We start from the raw sequence: 12,588 nt of genomic DNA on the forward strand, positions 1-12,588 counted from the left end.
GGTGTTCGTGTGTAAACACCCCAAATTTTTACCCTCATCCAGTGTTTACATTTCATGTGTCACTGCATGCATTCGACATATCATTTCATCGCATTGCACGGCATTACTTGTCATTTCATCTCATTATCGAGATTCAGAACTCCTATTTTCAAAATATTAAGTCCAGATTCGAGCTTTTAAAACTTTCTTTTCAAAGTCAATTTCAAAACTTGGGTTTTAAATCGATATTTTTGCCATTTGTCAACCTCCAGGATCTTATATTTTGAAGTGTTTTTCTCAGGAAACAATCTGGATTCATTTGAAACTCAATTCTCAGATGAGACCCATTTAGGTGGTGTTGCTTCTAGATTCCTTTATTTATCAAAAATCTTAAAAATTTCAGAGTCCTAGTTGGATCAGGACTCTGTATTTTCATCTTTTTGAATCTTTTCAAAACTCCATTCTGATTTTAAACCAGATGTAGTCATATCCCCTGCCCATTCTTGTTATTTTTGAACAAAATTTCAGAATCCCAGTCCAATCAGAACTCTTTTTCCAGAATCATAGTTGGATCAGGACTCTTTTTCCAGAGTCCTAGTCGGACCAGAACTCTATTTTTTACTACCCTTTTTTCCTGTTTTGAGAAAGCTTATCAAAATACTTTGTTTTTTGCCAAAATTCTAGAGTCTCAGTCGAATTAGGACTCCTCAGAGTCCTAATTGAATCAGAACTCTATCCCGATTTCAACTGTTACCTATGTTGTTCACTTATTTTCAAAACTTTCTTATCTGACTTTTAAAATCTTCCATTTTAGCCAAAATTCTAAAGTTCTAACCGGATTAGGACTCTTTCTCGGAGTCTTAATCGAATCAGGACTCTATCTTTCATTGGTATTTTTACCTATTTTTAATCAAATCTTTTAAAATCTTTCAAAAAGAAGTAAAAAACTCAGAGTTTTAGTTAAACCAGGATTCTGTTTGAAGAATTCCAGTTGAATCAGGACTCTGACCCTGATTTCAATTTTGAGAGAATCTTTCAAAAATCTTTCTATCTATCAAAATTGTTATACCTTTATCATGGAATTTCAAAATTTTGGACTTTATTCCAGAGTCCTGATCGAATCAGGACTCTATCCTGAGTTCATTTTTTACTTCATTCTCACTGGTTTTCAAAAGTTCTATTTAAATCTCATCATTTGCTTCTTAGAAATTAAAAAATTCTCGGAGTTCTAGTCAAACTAGGACTCTTTCTTAGAGTCCTAATCAGATCAGAACTCTGAACCAGACTTCAATTTTATCTTATTTTCACCCGTTTTTCAAGATTCCCTTATTTGTTTTATCAGAAATCCAAAAAATCTGAGAGTCCTAGTCCGATTAGGACTCTGTCCCCAGAGTCCCAATTGGATCAGAACTCTGTTTGATTTCAATACTTGTTGTTATTTTCACTATTTTCATAAATTCTTTCATCTATTTTTTAGAAAATACCAAAAAAAAAATCTAGAGTTTCAGTCCGATCAGGACTCTGACCCAGAGTCCTAATCCAGTTAGGAGTCTATTCTTAAGTTTGTTTTACTTCAATTTTCATTCATTTCCATTTGCTTTTCAAAAATTAGGTCATTTTGCAGAGTCTCAGTTGATTCAGAACTCTATTTCAGAGTTCTGATTGAGTTAGGACTCTAACCCTGACAGCGTTTTCTGACTTATTTTACCAGTTTGGTGAAATCTTTCAAAAACCTTTTTCATATGGCTTTCAAAATCCTAAAATCTCAGAGTCCTAAAATTTTAGGACTCTAGCCTAGAGTTCTAGTTCGATTAAGACTCTATTTTCAAGCCTTTGAATTTTATTTATTGATTTTAACCCCTTTTCAAAGCTATTTGTAGTCTTTATTTCAAATTTTCAAAACTTGAATGTGGAGCCGACTCAATTGGTGCCATATCTGGAAGAGTTATGACCCAGTCAGAACTCTGTGTCATTTCAAAACTTTCAAAATCTAATTTTACTTTTGAATCTCTTTTGAAAAACCTCTCATTTTCAAGTTTTAAAATCGTTTCTGAAAAATCAAATGGGGCCCACTCTGGGTGGCGCCACATTTGATAAAATCAGGGTTAGACTAGGATTAGTCATAGTCCTAGTTAGGTTATAGGTTTAGAAGAGTCCAAAGTGATTTCAAAAAAAAAAATCCATTTTTATTTTAGGTTTTAACCAGTGATTTTCAAAGTTTTAAAATCAGGATTTTAAAATCCAATATGGACCCACTCTAGGTGGCACCCTATTTGGGAGAGCTTAGGGTTAGTTTGGTGAGAGTTTAGGGTTAGTTAATGCCCTACTTAGATTAAAGGTCTAGGTGAGTCAAAAGTTGTTTTTAAAATATCAATTTTACTCTTTATTTTTAACTTTGATTTTAAAGCTTTAAAAATTGGGGTTTTCAAAAAAAAAACAAATGAGGCCCACACTAGGTGGCGCCACATTAGAAGTATTTTAGGGTTTTGATTAGGCCTTAGATAGGGTCTAATTCTGCTAAATCTTGTCTAAAAAAATCACCCCCATTAGTGATTTTGGATATGTTTTAAAAAGGGAAATTTTGGAATTAAGAAAAACCTTAATTAAACCTAATATTTTTCTATTTAAAGGAGCCCATAGGGGTGGTTGACTCCGAGGCCTTTTCATCAGTTTTCTTGGAGCTTTTGTCTCCTACCAGATGCTTCCTTCATTGTTGTAATCATCCAAGTTAATTCTTTATCATATTATTCATGTTTTGGCTAATTTTTTTATGATTTTACATTAGATTTCACCATGGAAATCCTTTAGTTCATGGATTCAACCACGATTTTTTATCAATAACCCTAAAATCTACCCAAGAAAATGATCTAATTCAAATTTGGAATGTTTTCCAGGATTCTAATCTATTAGAATCGATGAGAGGTATGTTTTGTACGTTCTTAACCAATGAAATATGTGATTTACCCGTTAAATGGGTTAAATCCACGATTTCAAAGGTAAAATTAATTTCAGTCATGGATTCCCTGTTTTCTTTTTATTTTTTTAGCATATTGATGTTTATTGCATATGTCTTAATATTAAAATAGATTTATTTTTGCTGTTTAGGTTTTTTTTATTGTTAAATCATGTTTTTTTTAGGGTTTTTTTAGATTTTTATGTGTTTGATTCTACATCTATAGAAATCATGTTGTTTCATATTTAAATATGTGTTTAAAATTTTTGATCTTTTTATATGTAGTTCACAGATGTATCAGTGAGTCCCTGTAAAAAAATCATAGGTTTTGGGAATCAGGAACCCTGTTAGAAAAATATAAAGTCGAATCGAGATTTTTGTTGATTAAAATCGTTATTCAAATTCAAGTCTAACTTAAAGATGTGATATTTCTCTCATCTGATATCTAATTCAAGATCCGTAAATTAAAGTGGCTTTATGTTAATGTCGGCTATTTGCTGTAAAATTTTCATAATTTTTTGTCATAATTTGATATTTTTCTTATGTCAAAACGTCTGATCAACTTTTTAAAACTCGTTATGATTTGTTAAAACCCTAATTCAACTTGTGTTGATCATAGATCCTTAACCGTAGATTCGATTCATAATCTGTAAAAAAAAAAGTTCATTATTTATATGTCTTCTATTTACTGCCGAAATTTCAGAAATTTTTTATGAAGTCTACTATTTTTCCTTGTATTTTCAACTAGAAGTGTCTGTTTTAATCAATTTTATATTCATTAAATTTAAGTCCAAATTGTCGAAACGATATCTCCCCAACCGAAGATGATTTTTCCAATCTGTAAAAATGAGATTCTTTATTTTTTTGTCTATTATATCTCTGTAAAATTTTATGAATTTTCATGGTAGATTGACTCCTGATTTGGATCTAACATTGAAACTGGTACGTGCCTGCGAGTAAAAACAACATATTTTAGGGTTTTAATGCAATTTTTGAATTGTAATAATGTCAAAAATATATATTTTTGATTCTAATCTAACTTTAGGGTTATAAAAAGTTCATATGTTGATTCTTATCAATTTTGGATCTCATTTGATGCTTTAATGGATTAAATTGCAAAACAGGGTGCCCGCAGGATCCTGAAACACTGCCAAAATCATGATTTTCATGATATTTTTGAATTTTTGTATATAAGTTCATGTTTTTAGGGTTTTTTTATGTTTAGAATCATATTATGATACTTCATGATAGATTTGTGTGTCATTTGATTTTATTTGAACCCTGAACCCAATGTTTTTACCAAAATATTTTCTAAAAAGCCTGATTTCAAGGCCATAGTCTTGCTATCAGGGGGATTTTGGTCATTTGACCTCAATTTTGAAATCCCTAACTTGGATTTTTTTATTTTCAATCATACCACATCACCTTATGTTGATTTATTTTCATTTGAATTCAAAAACCTCATTTTTACAAAATATCTTTCTGAAAAAATAAGGTTTTAAGTTGAGTAAGAGTAAGACAGAATACATGGAATGTCGATTTAGTAAGCAACAAAGTAGTGATGGGAGTGTAGTGAAGCTTGGTGAGAATGAAATACCGGTGGATGATTCTTTCAAATATTTGGGATCTATCATTCAAAAGTATAGAGAAATTGATGGAGATGTAAATCATAGGATAAAGGTTGGGTGGATGAAATGGAAGAGTGCAACTGGAGTGTTGTGCGATCGTAGAATGCCATTGCGGTTGAAGGGAAAGTTTTATAGGACGACTATTAGGCCCGCTTTACTATATAGTATAGAATGTTGGGCTGCCAAGAGACAGCATATTCAAAAAATGAGTGTAGCTGAGATGCGTATGCTGAGATGGATGTGTGGAAATACAATAAAAGATAAGATTCGGAACGAGGAGATATGTAAGAAGGTAGGCGTTGCACCCATTGAAAATAAAATGAGAGAGAATCATTTACGGTGGTTTGGACATATTCGACGAAGGCCTAATGATGCTCCAGTTAGAAGGATGGAGAAATGGGAAAATATATTAGTTAAAAGAGGTCGGGATAGGCCTAGGAAGACATGGATGGAGGTGATAAGAAAGGATATGAATGCTTTGAACCTCACCGAGGACATGGCATTGGATAGAAATGAATGGAGGAGAAGGATTCATGTGGAAGACCCATAATGATTTTTTTTTGTTGGTTCATATCGCCAACCCCAATTGTTTTGGGATGAAGGCGTAGTTGTTGTTGTTGTATCTTTTTGAAAAAACCTGGTTTCAAGGCCATAGTCTTGCTATCAGGGGTATTTTGGTTATTTTGACCTCAATTTCGAATTTTCAAATTTATTTACATATTTATTCAATTTTATTTCCTATTTTATTATGTTTATCATAGGGAATTATAGAAAAAGGCTTATGTCTAGATAAATCTAGTAATTTCTAGATGTTACTGGATAAATCTAGAAAAGCTAACATATCTTCACTAACAAGTTTTTTAGTTTTGCAGGGATATTGAAGACTTTACTTTTTGTAAACACCCCAAATTTTCATTCACCTCTCCAGCATTTCCACCAAGCATCATCATTCAGCCTTTAAAATCGCCGGAGGGCAAAATGGTCATTTTCTGAGCCCGGACCTTGCAAAAGTCTAAATTTCATCTGCAACTCCCAAAATTTCTCTATTTTAGCTCAAATGTCCAAAATTCTACTCTTAACAGAAGACGGGAATCTCCTAAGCCCGGTTCAAGATTCTATTACATAAGACATGACATTTCATATCATTGCATAAGCATTTCACATCACTGCACTGCACAGCATGTCATTTCGAGGTCCAGAACTCTCAATTTCAAAAATTTTAATCCATATTAGAATTTCAACTCTTTTCAAAATTGATTTCAAAACCCTGGGTCTTCAAAATCATCAATTCTTCCCATTTTACCCCCAGGGCTCTGAATTTCAAAATATTTCCTCAAGAAAACAATCTGGATAATTTTTAATAAATTTCAACTCAGATTTTGCCTTTTGTCAGCTATTTCAACTATCTTCCTTTTACAAAATCGCCCTACAGGGGCTAACTCTTTTCAAAATTTCTATTTTACCAATTAGTCCAGATTTTATGAAAATTCCAAAAAGAGGTTGTTGTCTTGTTCTTATTTCAATAAAGAAGCAATGTGGGACCCACACTGAGGTGGTGTCACATAGACTTTTCTTTTGAAAAAACTGAACTTTGAAAAACCCAAAAAAATAGGAGCCTTGTCCCCTGGGTTGGCGCCACTTGTCTTTTCTCTCTCCTCCCATTTATCTGCCAAGTGTCAGTATGGGGCTACCTTAAGAAGCCGCCACATGTCATTAGACCCCTTCTTCATTCCATGCCATGTGTCAACATCCACCATCTTCACCATGCGCCATGTGTCATTCCAAGGTCACCATGAGATGCCACGTGTCATGTGTTGTCCTGTTCACAAAAAGTAGAGCTTGTCTCCCCTGAGGTGGCACCATTTGAATTATGTCTCATGCAAGTGACACATGTCACTCTCTCCTTTCCTCAGGAAAAGTAGATGACACATGTCACCCTCTGCTCTTCTCAGAAAAGCAAGTGACACGTGTCATTCTTTGCTCTTCTTAGAAAAAGCAAATGACACATGTTATTCTTTGCTCTTCTTAGAAAAAGCAAATGACACATGTCATTCTCTGCTCTTCTCAGAAAAAGCAAGTGACATGTGTCATTCTCTGCTCTTCTTAGAAAAAGCAAATGACACATGTCATTCTCTGTTCTTCTCAGAAAAAGCAAATGACACATGTCATTCTCTGCTCTTCTCAGAAAAAGCAAATGACACATGTCATTCTCTGCTCTTCTTAGAAAAAGCAAATGACACGTGTCATTTTTTGCCTCCTTCAGAAAAAGCAACAATTCAAATATTCAAACTCAAGGCTGAAGTGGCGCAAATCCTGAAGTCTCCTCCCTAAATTCATTTTTTGAGATGGTGCCACGTGTCCCTTTCCCTCCTTTTCCTCCCTCTTGCCACATGTCATTGTAGGAGCCACCCTGAGATGGCGCCACATGTCAGTCTCTCCTTTCCTCTAGAAAAAGCAGAAATTTAAATTTCAAACTCTCTCTGAGGTGGCACCATCTGAATCCTCTGCCTTTCCTTCTGACACATGTCAATGAAGATGCTCTGAGATGGCGTCACATGTCAGTCTCTCCTTTCATCAGAAAAAGTAGAATTCAAACCCCTCTGAGGTGGCATCTTCTGCTTCCTCTGCTCCTACCTTCTGACACATGGCAGTGTGGAGCCACCCTGAGGTGGCGCCACATGGCAATCTCTCCTTCTTCCAGGAAAACCAAGCTTTGAATTTCAAACTCCAAGAGGACATCCTCTGAGGTGGCGCCATTTGGGAGACTCCTGCAGAGAAAATCAAGCAAGCTTTTTGAAAAATTCCAAATTCCTCTGCTGAGGTGTCTCACTCACAAAATTCTTATTTTTATTTTCTCAAAAAATCAAAATGGCATGCCCTGAGATGGAGCCACATGGAAGGTCCAGATTCACTGTGTTTGAATTTTGAAAATCTCCAAAATTTCTACAAATACCCTAGCCCATGCCCAGCTCAGGGGGAGCCCTGTTTGAGAATTGAACTTCATAATTCCATTTTCTTTCTTTCTTGGTTTCCTCTGGATTCACGCCCCTCTGAAGCCCATTGTCAAGGTAGTCGTTCATTTCGGGAGTTCCAAAACCGCAAGAGAACACAAGGTAAGCCCCTATTCCAATCGATTTCATCATGATTTGATTTGTGTTGTCGTTTGAAGAAAGAGCTCATCCGAGGGATGGATCAAGCTATTCTCATAAAACGACATATATAAAAATATTCAATTATGTTTCCTTGATGATTTTTAGCATTCATGCATTTAGCTAAATTTAATTTGCATTTTATTTCGTTAATTTAGCATGTTTCATGAATTAATTAGGATTAATCTAGCATTTATTTCAATTCTGCTCATTTTCAGTAGTTCTCTGTTTTTGTCAGTCAGTCCACACGTCATTTTATGCGTGTAATTTTTATTAAAAATTCCAAAAAAATCATGGAATGCGCCCTTAGGTGTCCCTAAAAATTTTCAAAAAATTCGGAAGCATTTGAATTTGTTTACTTTGGGTCATTCAAATTCTCAACTTCGACCTTCGGGTCATTCAATTCCTTAAATTTTGATCTTTGATTTCCCATTTTGACCCTTTGTGTCATTCGATTCCCAATTTTGACCTTCGGGTCATCCAATTTTGTCAATCAGGCCTCTGGGCCACCCACTTTACCAGATTCTCAAATTCAAGCCTTTGGGTTACAATCTTACCAACATCAGTCATTTTCCTGCCTTCGGGTTACAACTTTATCAATATGTGTCACTTTTTAAGCCTTCGGGTTACAACTTCATCAATGTCAATCAATTTCAAATCATCAAATTCAATCTTTCAACCTAAATCCTACTTTCGAGCTGATTGGTCAACAAATTTTGCTTTCGAGTTGGTCGGTCAACCCAAATCCTGCTTTCGAGCTGGCCGGTCAACAAATCTTGCTTTCGAGCTGGTCGGTCAACCTAAATCATGCTTTCGGGCTGGTCAATCAACAAATCCTGCTTTCGAGCTGGTCGGTCAACCCAAATCCTGCTTTTGAGCTGGTCGGTCAACCCAAATCCTGCTTTTGAGCTGGTCTGTCAACAAATCCTACTTTCGAGCTGGTCGGTCAAACTCAAAATCCTGCTTTCAAGTTGATTGGTCAACAAATCCTGCTTTCGAGCTAGTCGGTCAAACTCAAAATCCTGCTTTCGAGCTGGTCGGTCAACCCAAATCCTGTATTCGAGCTGGTCGGTCAACAAATCATGCTGCCAAGCTAGTCGGTCAACTCAAAATCCTGCTTTCGAGTTGGTCGGTCAAACTCAAAATCCTGCTTTCTTGCTAGTCGATCAACAAATCTTGCTTTCGAGCTGGTCGGTCAAACTCAAAATCCTGCTTTCGAGCTGGTCGATCAACAAATCCTGCTTTCGAGTTGGTCGGTCAACAAATCCTGCTTTCGAGCTGGTCGGTCAATAAATCCTGCTTTTGAGCTGGTCGGTCAAACTCAAAATCCTGCTTTCGAGCTGGTCGGTCAACAAATCTTGCTTTCGAGCTGGTCGGTCAACAAATCCTGCTTTCGAGCTGGTCAGTCAACCCAAATCCTGCTTTTGAGCTAGTCGGTCAACAAATCCTGCTTTCGAGCTGGTAAGTCAAAATAAAACCCAACTTTCGAGTTGATCTTTTACTGAGTCTTTTCAGGACTTAATCTAGCCACGGATGTGTCATTAAGACCTCAAGTGATTTCTTTCACCAAGGATTCCAAGAATATTTTACCAATTTGTCATAAAAAATAGTTGTTGATCTCAAAAATCTTTTACTGCACCAAAAAAATTACCTCAAGTTACCTTCAGTATTACTTTCAAAAGAGTAAAGCTTTTGCGAAGAAGGATTCAAAATCCAAATTCTTTCTATTGACCAACCAGAGGGATGAAGAATAAATCCTTGATATGGCCAGCAAAGAAAATCCAATATTGTTGTGAAGCCATAAGTGATCGATATTGATCGCAGTCAATGGCACATTTTTAAAGATCATTCTTGTAAAGACAAGGCAGTCGAAATATCCTGGGTGATACAAAAAATCCATTCAATTCCTATATCTCCTCAATCGTTTAAGCTGCAATTAAATATCTGCAAAAGGGATCTCTTAATTGTCGTCAAGATGAAGATAAATTATGCGAGTTAGACCCCCGGGGCCAAAGAAGATTTGGATCATCTCCGAGATGAAGAAGTTTGTGACGGATCCTTCTAGGGAAAGTTCAGATCACCGTCAAGATGAAGGTGACTGCGATGAGCTTCCTGACAAGCCCTAAAGGATATTTAATTTCAACTATCATCAAGAGACCATCAGCCAATGAGCCAATATTGTCAATATAATCCCTGAGGCAAAAGAGGATCCGAACATCTTCAAGATGAAGGAGTTTGTGACGTACCCTTCTAAAAAGAGAGAAAAAACTAGGACATCTCCAAAATGAAGGATGATGTAATAAACTCTCCAGAAACCCAAAAAGTTGCAATTCTGTCGAAAAAAAAAAGAGTATAGGCAGAAAGACCATTCTGAGAAAAGAGTATAGGATATCAAACTGCCAAATCTGCCAACAATCTTCTTTAATTTTGTGAAATTCTTTTATGAATGTCCTTTCACCAATCGCTTTTACAATATCAAGAATATCTTCTTTTCTGTTCATATCAAGGAAATTGATAGCTTCCTTGAAGAAAGCCAATTGAAAGCAATTTGAATTTGAATCTTGATTCTACGGAGTTAGCCCAATTGGATGTAATACTTTGGGTAGAAAAGAGGAAATATTTTCATACCAATATACATCAGTTTTAAGTATTTTGAATCAACAAACAATTTTTAACATTTTGGCAATATTTTCGTGTTGTTCCGACATGAAGTGAAGAGTTAGATGTCCATTTTGACACATCCTGGTATCACTTTTTGCCTCCTTGTGAGAGTAACCTTTGTCATCTTTTGCAACAACAACAACAACTACGCCTTCATCCCAAAACAATTGGGGTCGGCGATATGAACCAACAAAGAAAATCATTATGGGTCTTCCACATGAATCCTTCTCCTCCATTCATTTCTATCCAATGCCATGTCCTCAGTGAGGTTCAAAGCATTCATATCCTTTTCTATCACCTTCATCTATGTCTTTCTAGGCCTACCCTGACCTCTTTTAACTAATATATTTTCTCATTTCTCCATCCTTCTAACTGGAGCATCATTAGGTCTTTGTTGAATATGTTCAAACCACCGCAAACAATTCTCTCTTATCTTATTTTCAATGGGTGCAACGCCTACCTTCTTACGTATCTCCTCATTTCGAATCTTATCTTTTATTGTATTTCCACACATCCATCTCAGCATACGCATCTCAGCTACACTCATTTTTTGAATATGATGTCTCTTGGCAGCCCAACATTCTGTATCATATAGTAAAGTGGGCCTAATAGTCGTCCTATAAAACTTTCCCTTCAACCGCAATGGCATTCTATGATCGCACAACACTCCAGTTGCACTCTTCCATTTCATCCACCCAACCTTTATCCTATGATTTACATCTCCATCAATTTCTCCATACTTTTGAATGATAGATCCCAAATATTTGAAAGAATCATCCACCGGTATTTCTTGCTCACCAAGCTTCACTACACTCCCATCACTACTTCGTTGCTTACTAAATCGACATTCCATGTATTTTGTCTTACTCTTATTCAACTTAAAACCTCTTGCTTCCAATGTTTGTCTCCATAATTCTAACTTAGCATTAACCCCAGCTTTAGACTCATCAATCAAAACAATATCATCAGCAAACAACATACACCATGGCACATTTTTTTGAATTGATCTCGTAAGCTCATCCATCACTATAGCAAATAGGAAAGGGCTTAAAGCAGATCCTTGATGTAACCCAACCGTTATAGGAAAATTGGTTGTCACTCCTCCACAAGTGCGAACATTGGTTACTACTCCTTCATACATATCTTTAATTATACTAATGTACTTGAGAGAAACACCTTTCTTCATCATTGTCCACCAGAGAACGTCCCTAGGTACTCTATCATAAGCCTTCTCCAAATCAATAAAAACCATATGAAAATCTTTGTTCTTCTCTCTATTTCTCTCAATAAGTTGTCTAAAAAGATGTATAGCTTCTGTAGTTGATCTTTCAGGCATAAAACCAAATTGATTCTCCAATATCATGACAACCTTTCTCAACCTTTGTCATCTTTTGCGTTGTTGAAAAATTAGCCTTCTCTCTGAAAGGATAGCCTTTGTCATCTTTCGCGTTGTCGAAAGGATTCATCTTTCGCATTGTCGAAAGAATCGCCTTGCTCCTTTGGATCATCTTATTCATCTTTTGCGTTGTTGAAAGAATCGCCTTGTTCCTTTGGATCGCCTTTGTCATCTTTCGCGTTGTCGAAAGGATTCATCTTTCGCGTTGTCGAAAGAATCGCCCTGCTCCTTTGGATCGTCTTATTCATCTTTCGCATTGTCGAAAGAATCACCTTGTTCCTTTGGATCGCCTTTGTCATCTTTCGCGTTGTCAAAAGGATTCATCTTTTGAGTTGTCGAAAGAATCACCTTGCTCCTTTGGATTGCCTTATTCATCTTTCGCATTGTCGAAAGAATCGCCTTGTTTCTTTGGATCACCTTTGTCATCTTTCGCGTTGTCGAAAGAAATCATCTTTTGCGTTGTCAAAAGAATTGTCTTGCTCCTTTGGATCGCCTTTGTCATCTTTCGCGTTGTTGAAAGAATCACCTTGTTCCTTTGGATCGCCTTTGTCATCTTTCGCATTGTCGAAAGGATTCATCTTTCGCGTGGTCGAAAGAATTGCCTTTGTCATCTTTCGCGTTGTCGAAAGAATTCATCTTTTGCGTTGTCAAAAGAATCACCTTGCTCCTTTGGATCGCCTTATTCATCTTTCGCGTTGTCGAAAGAATTGCCTTGTTCCTTTGGATCGTCTTTGTCATCTTTCGCGTTGTCGAAAGAATTCATCTTTTGCATTGTCAAAAGAATCGCCTTGCTCCTTTGGATCACCTTTGTCATCTTTCGCG

This window comes from Nuphar pumila, chromosome 6 (assembly GCF_984573655.1).
Source record: "Nuphar pumila chromosome 6, dmNupPumi1.hap1.1, whole genome shotgun sequence".
Lineage (NCBI taxonomy): Eukaryota > Viridiplantae > Streptophyta > Magnoliopsida > Nymphaeales > Nymphaeaceae > Nuphar > Nuphar pumila.